We start from the raw sequence: 12185 nt of genomic DNA on the forward strand, positions 1-12185 counted from the left end.
GTTCTTATTAGCCATTTGTATGTCTTGCTTGAAGAAATGTCCATTCAAATCCTCAACTATTTTTAATTGTGTTATTTATCATTTTATTATTGAACTCTAAGAGTGCTTTATGTTTTTCAGATGTTGGTCCCTTTGCAGATATAGAATTTTCAAATTTTTTCTCCCATTCAATAGGTTGTCTTTTCACTTATTTATGGGGTCCTCTGAAGTACAAAACAGTTTAATTTTGATTAAGTGCCAGCTTGTCTATTTTTCTTTGGTTGCTTATGCTTTGGGTGTGAAATTTAACAAACCGCTGTCAAATCCAAGATCACTAAAGATATGCTACTATATTTCCTTCTAAGAGTTTTATTATTTGAGCTCTTACAGTTATTTCTTTGATCCATTTTGAGTAATTTTCAAATATGGAGTGAGGTAGACAACGAGCTTCATTATTTTGTGTGTAGCTATCCAGTTGTCCCAGCACCATTTGTCGAAAAGACTATTTGTTCCTCTACTGAATTGTTTTGGTACTCTCATCAAGCATCAGTGGACTGGAAATGCGAGACTGGATACTTTAATTTTTTTCTTTTAACATTTATTCATTTTTGAGAGAGAGACAGAGAGAGAGAAACAGAGCATGAGTGGGGAAGGGGCAGTGAGAGAGAGAGACACAGAATCAGAAGCAGGCTCCAGGCCCTGAGCTGTCAGCACAGAGCCGACACGGGGCTCAAACTCACGGACTGCGAGATCATGACCTGAGATGGTTAGACATTTAACCTACTGAGCCACCCAGGCACCCAAGCCCTGATGTTTCAGATACAGAATTATACCAAACCTTCAAAGTTCAGATACTCAAGGTCGTCCATAAGTTGTTTAAAAGCAATAAGAATGAAGCAAAACTTTCTCATTCCTTTAATGAGATAACATTCATATAAAACCTGATAGGATACAAAAGTAGAAAATTACAAAGCCATATCACTTATAAATATTGATTCAAATTAGCTATGTTAAATATTAGCAAAAAGAATACAAAACCACTAAGAAAATAATAAACCTTGAGCAAGTGGAATTTGCTCTAGAAATTAAAATTTTAATTATTAAGAAATCCATTAGCACCTGGTAGCTCCATCAGCTGACTGTTCAACTCTTGATTTTGGCTCAGGTCATGATCGTGGGGTTGTGCGATCGAGCCCTGCATCAGGCTCCATGCTGAGTGTGGAGACTTCCTGAGATATTCTCTCTCTCTGTCTCTCTTTCTCCCCCACTTACCCACTCAGCTTGCTCTCTCTCTCTCTCAAAAAATTTTTAAAAGAAAGTCATTAAATAATATACCATATCAATACATCTAAGAAAACAAATCATATGATTATCTCCATAGATGCTGATGAAGCCTTTGACAAAATTCAACACCCATTTTTGATATAAGCACTCAAAAAATAGAAACTAATGAATACTTTCTTAAGATGATTGGCTATATTTATAACAGTGTGTGTGTGTGTGTGTGTGTGTGTGTGTGTGCGCGCGCACATTGTGTATATGTGTGTCTGAGTGTGCACTGGTGACATTGGGGAGAAACTAATAAACATAAGAACTGCAAATGAAGTAAAACTATCTCTTTTTGCAGATGATATGATACTGTTCATGGAAATCTCTAGAGAACTAATGATATCATTAAGACTAATGTAAACAATAAAAGAATTTAGTAAGTTAGCAGGACATGAAAAAGCCTCCAGTTAATCAATAACCAGTAAGGTGATATAATGGTAGAGAAAACATCATTTATAATAGGAAAACAAACAAACAAACAAACACCAGAAAGCTTTGGATTAAACTAAACAAGCAATGTATAAAACCCATATAAGGAACTTTTAACATAATCTAGAAAGACATAAATGGACTTGAACAAAAGGAAAAACACCCCTCATTCTTTGATAAAGTGGCTTGACATCATAAAGATATCATTTCTCCCCAGGTTAATTCAGAAATGTAACATAATCCTAATAAAAATGCCAAGAAGCTTTTTTTTTAATGGAGTTAGGCAAATTGATACTAACATTTATATGGAAGAACACACATACATGATGATGTCTAAGAAGACACTGAAAACAAGTGATGAAGCCCTACTGACACTAAAACAAACTATAAAGCCACTACAATTAAAACTGTGGAACTGGCACACGAATAGGAAACAGCTTCGATCAAATGGAATATCTGAAAATCAACCCCAAAACGCGGAAATGTAATTCATAACGGTGGTATTTCAGATCACTGGGACAGAAATGAGTGGTTTAATGAATGGTGCCAAGATAAAATTACATCTATCCTTCACACCACTCACAAAAATAAACTCCAAAGGATTAGGAATCTAAATATGTGTGTGCGCGCATGTGGTAGTGTTGGGGGGGGGGGGGGCGAGAGGGAGGAGCCACACACATATGTAGGATATTCCCGTTATTTCCGGGGTGATTCGGGAAAAAGAAATGATCATGAGGTGGCAGTACCACACAAAAGCTTTCTTTGGGCAGAACTTCGGCAGGTTTTCTCGTGGAGAAAGTCCCTCAGGTATGAGAAAATACGGAAGCTGTAGCATGAAAGCCACTGCTCAGAAAGGGAGGGGGCCAACTCCTACTGTAGGAGGTGATCACAGAGGGGGTTTATGTGTCTAGGCTATGTTGCTTAGCAGCTAGTGGGAAGTCTCTGGGTCAGAAAGTTCGGAAGGGTAGCAGCAGCTTGGGGGTAGTTACAGCCCCAGGATTTATCTTATCTGCAGCTGTTAGACTTGGGGCATAACTGCGGTGTGTGCAAAGCAGGAAGGCTTTGAATGGCTAAAATATCTCCTTGTTCGAACTAAGTTTAAAACAACTGAAAGTGTAAGAATTTCGCATTTGGCACTGTGAACAATGTTGCTGTGAACCCTGGCGCGCAAATATCTATTCAAGCCCCTGACTTCAGCTCCTTTAGATAGATACCCAGAAGTGGAATCGATGGGTTATACAGTTAGTTCTCTGTTTGATGATTTGAGGAAACTCCTTGCTGTTTTCCACAGCAGTTGCACCACTCCACATTCCCACCAGCAATGTGCAAGAGTTCCAGTTTCCCCACATCCTCACCAGCATGTGTTATTTTCTGGTTCTTGGATAATAGCCATCCTAAGGGGGTGGGGGGATGAAGTGGTATTTCATTGTGGTTTTCATTTGCATTTCCCTAATGATGACTGATATTGGACATCTCATGTACTTTCAGGTACTTGGTCACGTGTATATCTTCTCTGGAGAAATGTCTATTTGAGTCCTTTCCCAGGGGCACCTGGGTGGCTCAGTCGGTCAAGTGTCCGACTTCAGCTCAGGTTGTGATCTCACCGGTTCGTGCGTTCGAGCCCTGCATCAGGCTCTGTGCCAACAGCTCAGAGCCTGGAGCCTGCTTGGAATTCTGTGTCTCCCTCTCTCTCTGCCCCTCTCCTGCCCACGCTGCGTCTCTTTCTCAAAAATAAACATTAAAAAAATTTAAAAACAAAGTCCATTCCCCCATTTTAGTTGGGTTGCTGTTTTTTGTTGTTGAGTGGTAGTTCTTTATCGATTCTGGATGTTAGCACCTTATCAGATATATGATTTGCAAATATTTCTCCCATTCTTTGGGTGGTCTTTTCACTCTCGTTATTGTCCTTTGATGCACAGAAGTTTGTGATTTTCAGGGGCGCCTGGCTGCTCAGTCAGTAGACTGTGCGACTCTTGATCTTGCGTTTGTGAGTTTGAGCCCCATGTTGGGTGGAGAGGTTGCTTAAATAAATAAAATGTGTCTTAAAAAGCTTGTGGTTTTGATTAAGTTCAACTTACCTATTTTTTTAATGTTCATTTAGTTTCGAGAAAGAGTGTGTATGTGGCGGGGAAGGGACAGAGAGAGGCAAAGACCCAGAATCTGAAGCAGGCTCCAAGCTCTAAACTGTCGGCACAGAGCCTGACGCGGCTGGAACTCACAAACCGTGAGATCATGACCTGAGCCAGTCACTTAACTGACTGAGCCACCAGATGCCCCCCCTTTTTTCTTAATGTAGGCTTTTATTGCTATAAAATTCCTTCTTATACCTGCATTTGCTTCAACTCATAAATTTTGGTAGGTGTTTTCATTTTTGATTCAAGACTTTTTAAAATAAAGTTTATTTACTTTGAGAGAGAGAGAAAGAGTGCACAAGCAGAGGAGGGGCAGAGAGAGAGGGAGAGAATCCCAAGCAGGCTCCACGCTGTCAGCATGGAGCCCAATGTGGGGCTTGAACTCGCGAACCGTGAGATCATGACCTGAGTTGAAATCAGGAGTCAGACCCTTAAACAACTGAGCCACCCAGGCGCCCCAACTGAGCCATTTTTTAAAAATTTTCTAGGTGGAATAGACATATTGTGGTTAAGTAGAACACCCATATTCCTAGGAGATGCACATGAAAGCATTTACGGGTCTGTCATAATGTCTTCAACTTAAGTTTCAAATGATTCAGCAGGGGGTAAAAATGTAAACTAGGAGGTGGCAAAGGGTTAACAATTGATAGGTCCAGGTGAAGGGCATATATATTCTTTCAACTTTTGAAAGTTCTCAAAATAAAAAGTTGGCGGGGGGCAGGCAGGGGAGAATCCCTTTGGTCCCAAACAAAATCGTCTTACGATAAAACGAATCCGGACTCTGGAAAAAAACATGAGTGTTTCCAAGAAACCAGCCTCTCTCTTCATAGTGATCCTGGGAAGCTACCGCTGGATGAAAGAAATGTCACGGATTTACCTCCTCACCCAAAGAGGGATTAGGGGCGCCCGGGTGCAGTCCGCTCAGCTCTCACCAGAACCCGCCCACATCCGCAGAGAAGCCAGGATGCACCGACCGCGCCTCACGCGCCTGAGCGGAAGTAGCGCGTTTTCCTTCCCACCAAAGGCAGGCCAGTTATTCGCTGGAAGCCTCGCGTGGCAACGAGACCAGACTCGTACTTTGACCCCGCGCTTACCACGTCGGGCCCGACGCCCTACCCCACTTCCGTTCCAGAAGAGCGGGGGACAGACCGGAAGCCAATTTAGTCGGCCCTGCCCCCGCACGCGGGGGGGGGGGGGGAACTTCCGTAGAGCCGCTGCGTCCCAGGAGAGCACACTTCCGCTTCCGATCCCTAGGAAAGAAGGGGTGCGGCCCACTGCCTACAACTTAGGGCGCGGAAATTCTACGTTCCTGCTTTGAGAACCTAGTTGAACACAGTGGTGCGACCAGGCCAGAGGCGTGGCCTGGCTCGGGGTTCACAACCACTTGGAGGCGGGGCTTTGTCCCCGCAAAGTTATTTCTTTTTCTTCCCACTTGCATCTACAACCCTATACCATGACCGGCCATGTTCCTAATGGCAAGCTTGCCAATCCGCAAAATGTTACACCTTTCCCTTCATTCGTTTTTCTTAAAATGTGCTTCAAGTGTTTGCTTTTTGCAGTTTTGGCTAGTCATTCTTGGATGCTTCTTGCATGTATGTGTATGTATGCATTTCACATTGATTAATTATATGATTAATAGAATAATGGTATTTTTATGTGTTTATCATGAGTCTAGCCACCTTGACAAACATTAGTTCTAATAATTTGTTGATTTTCTTGGATTTTTAAATGGCCTAAATAACTGTAAACAATAATCTATTTTAATGTATTTTTCTTTTCTGCCAATAATTATACCTCATTTCATTTTCCTGGCTTACGGGTTGGTCAGAATTTCTAATAATAGGTTGAATAATAGCAGTGATTAGGTGGCATCCTTGTCTTGTTTTTGATGTATAAAGCAATGGTTCTTTTTTTTTTTTTTTTTTTTTTTTTTAATATATGAAATTTACTGTCAAATTGGTTTCCATACAACACCCAGTGCTCATCCCAAAAGGTGCCCTCCTCAATACCCATCACCCACCCTGCCCTCCCTCCCACCCCCCATCAACCCTCAGTTTGTTCTCAGTTTTTAACAGTCTCTAATGCTTTGGCTCTCTCCCACTCTAACCTCTTTTTTTTTTTTTTTTTTCCTTCCCCTCCCCCATGGGTTTCTGTTATGTTTCTCAGGATCCACATAAGAGTGAAACCATATGGTATCTGTCTTTCTCTGTATGGCTTATTTCACTTAGCATCACACTCTCCAGTTCCATCCATGTTGCTACAAAAGGCCATATTTCATTTTTTCTCATTGCCACGTAGTATTCCATTGTGTATATAAACCACAATTTCTTTATCCATTCATCAGTTGATGGACATTTAGGCTCTTTCCATAATTTGGCTATTGTTGAGAGTGCCGCTATAAACATTGGGGTACAGGTGCCCCTATGCATCAGTACTCCTGTATCCCTTGGATAAATTCCTAGCAGTGCTATTGCTGGGTCATAGGGTAGGTCTATTTTTAATTTTCTGAGGAACCTCCACACTGCTTTCCAGAGCGGCTGCACCAATTTGCATTCCCACCAACAGTGCAAGAGGGTTCCTGTTTCTCCACATCCTCTCCAGCATCTATAGTCTCCTGATTTCTTCATTTTGGCCACTCTGACTGGCGTGAGGTGGTATCTGAGTGTGGTTTTGATTTGTATTTCCCTGATAAGGAGCGACGTTGAACATCTTTTCATGTGCCTGTTGGCCATCCGGATGTCTTCTTTAGAGAAGTGTCTATTCATGTTTTCTGCCCATTTCTTCACTGGGTTATTTGTTTTTCGGGTGTGGAGTTTGATGAGCTCTTTATAGATTTTGGATACTAGCCCTTTGTCCGATGTGTCATTTGCAAATATCTTTTCCCATTCCGTTGGTTGCCTTTTAGTTTTGTTGGTTGTTTCCTTTGCTGTGCAGAAGCTTTTTATCTTCATAAGGTCCCAGTAATTCACTTTTGCTTTTAATTCCCTTGCCTTTGGGGATGTGCCGAGTAAGAGATTGCTACGGCTGAGGTCAGAGAGGTCTTTTCCTGCTTTCTCCTCTAAGGTTTTGATGGTTTCCTGTCTCACATTCAGGTCCTTTATCCATTTTGAGTTTATTTTTGTGAATGGTGTGAGAAAGTGGTCTAGTTTCAACCTTCTGCATGTTGCTGTCCAGTTCTCCCAGCACCATTTGTTAAAGAGACTGTCTTTTTTCCATTGGATGTTCTTTCCTGCTTTGTCAAAGATGAGTTGGCCATACGTTTGTGGGTCTAGTTCTGGGGTTTCTATTCTATTCCATTGGTCTATGTGTCTGTTTTTATGCCAATACCATGCTGTCTTGATGATGACAGCTTTGTAGTAGAGGCTAAAGTCTGGGATTGTGATGCCTCCTGCTTTGGTCTTCTTCTTCAAAATTACTTTGGCTATTCGGGGCCTTTTGTGGTTCCATATGAATTTTAGGATTGCTTGTTCTAGTTTCGAGAAGAATGCTGGTGCAATTTTGATTGGGATTGCATTGAATGTGTAGATAGCTTTGGGTAGTATTGACATTTTGACAATATTTATTCTTCCAATCCATGAGCATGGAATGTCTTTCCATTTCTTTATATCTTCTTCAATTACCTGCATAAGCTTTCTATAGTTTTCAGCATACAGATCTTTTACATCTTTGGTTAGATTTATTCCTAGGTATTTTATGCTTCTTGGTGCAATTGTGAATGGGATCAGTTTCTTCATTTGTCTTTCTGTTGTAAAGCAATGGTTCTAAAGTTTCTCCATTAATTATATTTGTAGTGGGGTGGGAATGTCAATGACCTTTAACAGGTGAAAGAAAGTAATTTTTATCCTTGAACTGGGAGGAGACTTTCTTGTGAAAATGCGTTGAATTCTGTCCAATGATTTCTTAGGCTTCCATTGATTTAACTTTATAGAATCTTAAGTCATACAAAATACTCAATATTTGTGTAGTGAAATTTGTCTGTCCTTTATAGTTTCTGAATAAATTATTGTGCTATCAAAAGTGTGTCCAAACTCTAGGTTATGAAAATATTTTCCTAATTTTCTTATAGTTTGAAACCTTTATAATAGTAGATATTTAGGTATGTAGTGTGACATGGAAATGGAACTCTGTGTTCTTCCAGATGGATGGTTTATGTGTTGCTTTGGTTGCAGTAGTTTTGTAATTTTTAATATGTTTACAACAGTTATAGGGATGACTAATGTTTCACATATTAAATTATATACCCTCAGAGCTACTCTACAAAATGCTGCTACTCTCATCCTCGAGTTACAATTAAAAAACAAACTTATGCACAGAGAGCTTATACTTGATTCGGTCTTAGGCAGTCTGGTTTCACAGTCATCTTGCTTCACCATTGGGTTATTGAACACCATTAAGACAAGTCTTTATTTAATAGATTCTTGGCTGATCTCTGGCATTTATTTCTCATGTAAAATTTGAAATCATTTAGTTATTGTTTTACGTTTATATGTTAGTCTTAGGAGAACTGGTCTTTCTTTCTTTATATAAATCTTCTCATCCAGTAATTATTTTCACTTGTTCAGATCTTTTTTCATTGTACTTGATAATCTGTATATGTGTATCTTGTCCATTTCTTGTTGTATTTCTAATATTTTGAAATCTCTTCTCCCTACTGAGAATGGAAGTTTTCCCCATATTTATTTCTACATGAAGCTTGTGTGTGGAGGAGGTTGGATGTGTATGTGAGGTGTTGTCTTGTGATGAGTGCTCCTGAGAAAATTGATGCTAAGTTTTAAAACAATATTTTGTGCTTCTATACATAAACCATAACTAAAGATAGAGATAATCTTGGTCTCTTTTTTCCCACTATTTATAGAGGTTATTTGTAGGAACCAGAATCTGGAAAGCAGTGTTGAATAAGCATGGAATATATGGGCAATCCTGCCTTGTTCTGGATTGAACTGAAAATATTTTGGCCCTGTGCCTGAAGCTGCCTGGGGCCCTCTGGCCAACTTGTAGTCTTTAAGCTTTAGCAAGCAGCCTTAGCTCACATGATTGGTTAACCTTTCTTTGTGTATCTATAGATCATGCATTCTTTCCTAGAAAGAACAGAGTACTTCTAAATGTCGCCAGACCCTCCTGCACCATGCATGGGCACCAAGGAACCAGACCCCCCTGCATAATCGTTGGGCACTAAGGAACCAGACCCCCTGGCACAATCTCCAAGCACTGAGAATACATCTGTAGCTGGTACCATTGAGTCTGCACATAATGACAAAATATTACGGACCACTGTACTCCCTTTACTGATTAACTGCCCTAAATTCTTTTAAAAACCCTTGGGCCAGGCAAGAACCTCGGAGTTGGCCTTTGGACAAGAGTCCACCTTCTCCCCAGGTAGCTTAGCCTCCTGAATAAAGCTCATATTCCTTTCCAATCAAAACTCATCTCTTGAGTATTGGCTTTTCAAGCGACAGGCAGCCGAACATGGGTTTCGGTAACAGGTCTTCAATTAAATGAATCATTTAATAGAATTATTAAATAAAAATCATTCTACTGGTGAAATGTGAATATGGTCTATAGTCTAATAATATTATGCCGATGTCAACGTCTTTGTTTTGATTATTGTACCATGGTTATGTAAGATGTTGTTGTTAAGGGAAACTAGGTGTACTAATTTTGTAATTTCTCTTTGTTAGGTGAGGTCATCAAGATGTGACCACTTGTTGACCCAAGAGCTGGGCTTGGGCAGTTGGAGGCTCCTCACCCTTTCCCTTGTCCTTGCAATGCATGTTCCACTTGTTTTCCCCATTCCCAGAAGCTGCCCCAAGGATATAGCCTTGAGACAGAAATGTGGTGTTGAAACTACCAAGAAGGTATACACGTCTGAACCCGTTAAGGCCTCTATATAAACTTTTAAGATTTGACAGGCAGGTGCTGCAAACTACTTGTCTTGAGGCTGCCTAAAACAAGCCTCTTAAGTAAATTCCTTTGCCACCTAACTCTTGATCTTGGGGTTGTTGAGTTCAAGCCCCACATTGTGTGGCTCAGTTAGTTAAATGTTCAAGCCCCTGTTGGGCTCTGCTGGCATCGTGGAGACTGCTTGTGATTCCGTCTCTTCCTCTCTAAGTAAATAAACTTAAAAAAAAAAAAACTGCAGGGGGACCTGGCTGGCTCAGTCAGTAAAGCATACAGCTCTTGGTCTTGGGGTCATGAGTTCGAGCCCCACGTTGGATGTAGAGATTGCTTAAATAAATAAACTTTAAAAAACTTGCCACCTACCAGTCTGGAATGGTTTGCCTCTATTTTTGTCTTTCTCCACCTTAGGGTAAAGGGGCTGGTTTCAGATTTCACCCAGGAAGCTCCCAAGGAGGTTTTGAAGCAACACTATTGAGTCTAAAATTGTTCCAAAATAAAAAGTGTTTTTTTAAATTATATTATGATTGAGTTGGGATAGTGTTCAAACTTCAGCAGGTGCCCAAAATGCCTACTTAACATCTCCACTACCTTGTGTGATGGCCATCCTAATTTTGAGACGCCTAACACGGAATTCATGATTTCCCCCAATACTTGTTCCTGCTTTCCTTCATTTTTTTTTTCTTTACTTCATTTCAATAAGCGACAATTCCATTATTGTAGTTGTTCAAGCTGAAATCCTTGGGGCCACCTTTCAACCTTTTCTTTTTCTCATATCCCACACGTAATCTACCACAAAATCCTATCAATTCCATGTTCAGAATATTATAAAGAATACAAAAACTACAGTCATAATCCGCATATCACCATATATCTACACGTCACTGGACGTTAGGGCTTATCTGCTTCAGCAGCTGGAGTTACCTTAACTAATATGATAGATGAGATAGATAATAGATAGATAGATGGATAGATAGATAGATAGATACAATGATAGATGACAGATACAGAGATAGATACATAAATAGATATTCTTGTGGTACTTGTGTATGTGTTTCTAGACACAGAAACAAAGAAGGGAAGTGCTAAGTCACTGGGTATGCTGTTTTTTATTTTTAAAATACATCTAGGGGCACCTGGGTGGCTCAGTCAGTTAAGCATTTAACTCTTGATTTCAGCTCAAGTCATGATCTCAGTCATGAGATTGAGCCCTGCGTTGGGCTCCAATGCTGGGCATGAAGCCTGCTAAAGATTCTTTTTTTCTCCCTCCTGCCCCTCTCCCCTGCTTGCACTCTTTCTAAAAAAATTAATATATAAAATAAAATACATATAATTATCCTCCAAAGTGGTTGTTACCATTTATACTCGCTCCTATTTGTGTAATAAGGTATCAGTTTTCTTACATACTTGCCTATCATTGAATTTTAAAAATATTTGCCATTCTGGGATGCCTGGCTGGCTCAGTTGGTGGAGCATGTGACTCGATCTCAGGGCTGTAAGTTCAATCCCTATGATGGGCCTAGAGCTTACTTAAAAATAAATAAAATATTTTTAAAAAATAAGAATATTTGCCATCCTGATGGGAGGAAAATAGTGTCTCAGTATTAATATACTTTTCCCTGATTATTCCTAAGAAATTATGTTCTTTCATCGAATTTCAGGTCTAATTTTATATCTCAACATGTGACACCTTCTCTTTTCTGTTATTTTTAACATATCCAACAAGGTGATAGAAAAACCATTTTCGTATTTTTAAGTATCTTAAATATATTTTTAAATTAGAGAGAGTGCAAGTGGGAAAGAGGGGCAGATGTAAAGACAGGGAGAATCTTTTTTAAAAAAATTTTTTTAATGTTTATTTTTGAGAGACAGAGTGCGAGTGGGTGAGGGGCAGAGAGAGAGGGAGACACAATGTGAAGCAGGCTCCAGGCTCTGAGCTGTCAGCACAGAGCCCAACAAGGGGCTCGAACTCATGAGCTGAGAGATGGTCATGACCTGAGCCAAGGTCAGATGCTTAACCAAGTGAGCCACCCAGGTGCCCCAAGAGAGGGAGAATTTCAAGCAGGCTCCACACTCAGCAAGAGGCCCCGGCTCAATCCCACCACCCTGGGATCTTGACCTGAACTGAAATCAAGAGTCAAACACTCAACCGACTGAGCAAAAGCCATTTTGTATTTTTATATATTCTACTTTACTAATGAATTATATTTACATATTTATTTTTAAATGTTTATTTTAGGAGAGTGGGCATGTGCAAGAAGGGGAGGGGTAGAGAGATAGGAGAGAGAACCCCAAGCAGGCTCCCTGCTGCCACTACATAGCCCGATTCAGGGGTCAAACCCACGAACCATGAGATCATGACCTGAGCCGAAACTAAGAGTCTGACACTTAACGGACTGAGCCACCCAGGCACCCCTGAAT

General features: G+C 40.3%; 1 protein-coding gene and 1 long non-coding RNA gene across 9 annotated transcripts in view; one reads left to right on the forward strand and one right to left on the reverse strand.

Moving 5' to 3' along the window:
- Window positions 1-12185, reverse strand: part of LOC109254155 (zinc finger protein 846-like) — a 110570-nt gene that overhangs the window by 64912 nt on the left and 33473 nt on the right. The window lies entirely within an intron of this gene.
- LOC128775672 (uncharacterized) lies at window positions 7610-10125 on the forward strand. The gene is made up of 2 exons (XR_008420589.1): window positions 7610-9872; window positions 10066-10125. It is a non-coding gene; the product is annotated as an uncharacterized LOC128775672 (long non-coding RNA).

Source organism: Panthera pardus, unplaced genomic scaffold (assembly GCF_024362965.1).
Source record: "Panthera pardus isolate Hobbes unplaced genomic scaffold, ASM2436296v1 HiC_scaffold_8, whole genome shotgun sequence".
NCBI classification, from domain to species: Eukaryota; Metazoa; Chordata; class Mammalia; order Carnivora; family Felidae; genus Panthera; species Panthera pardus.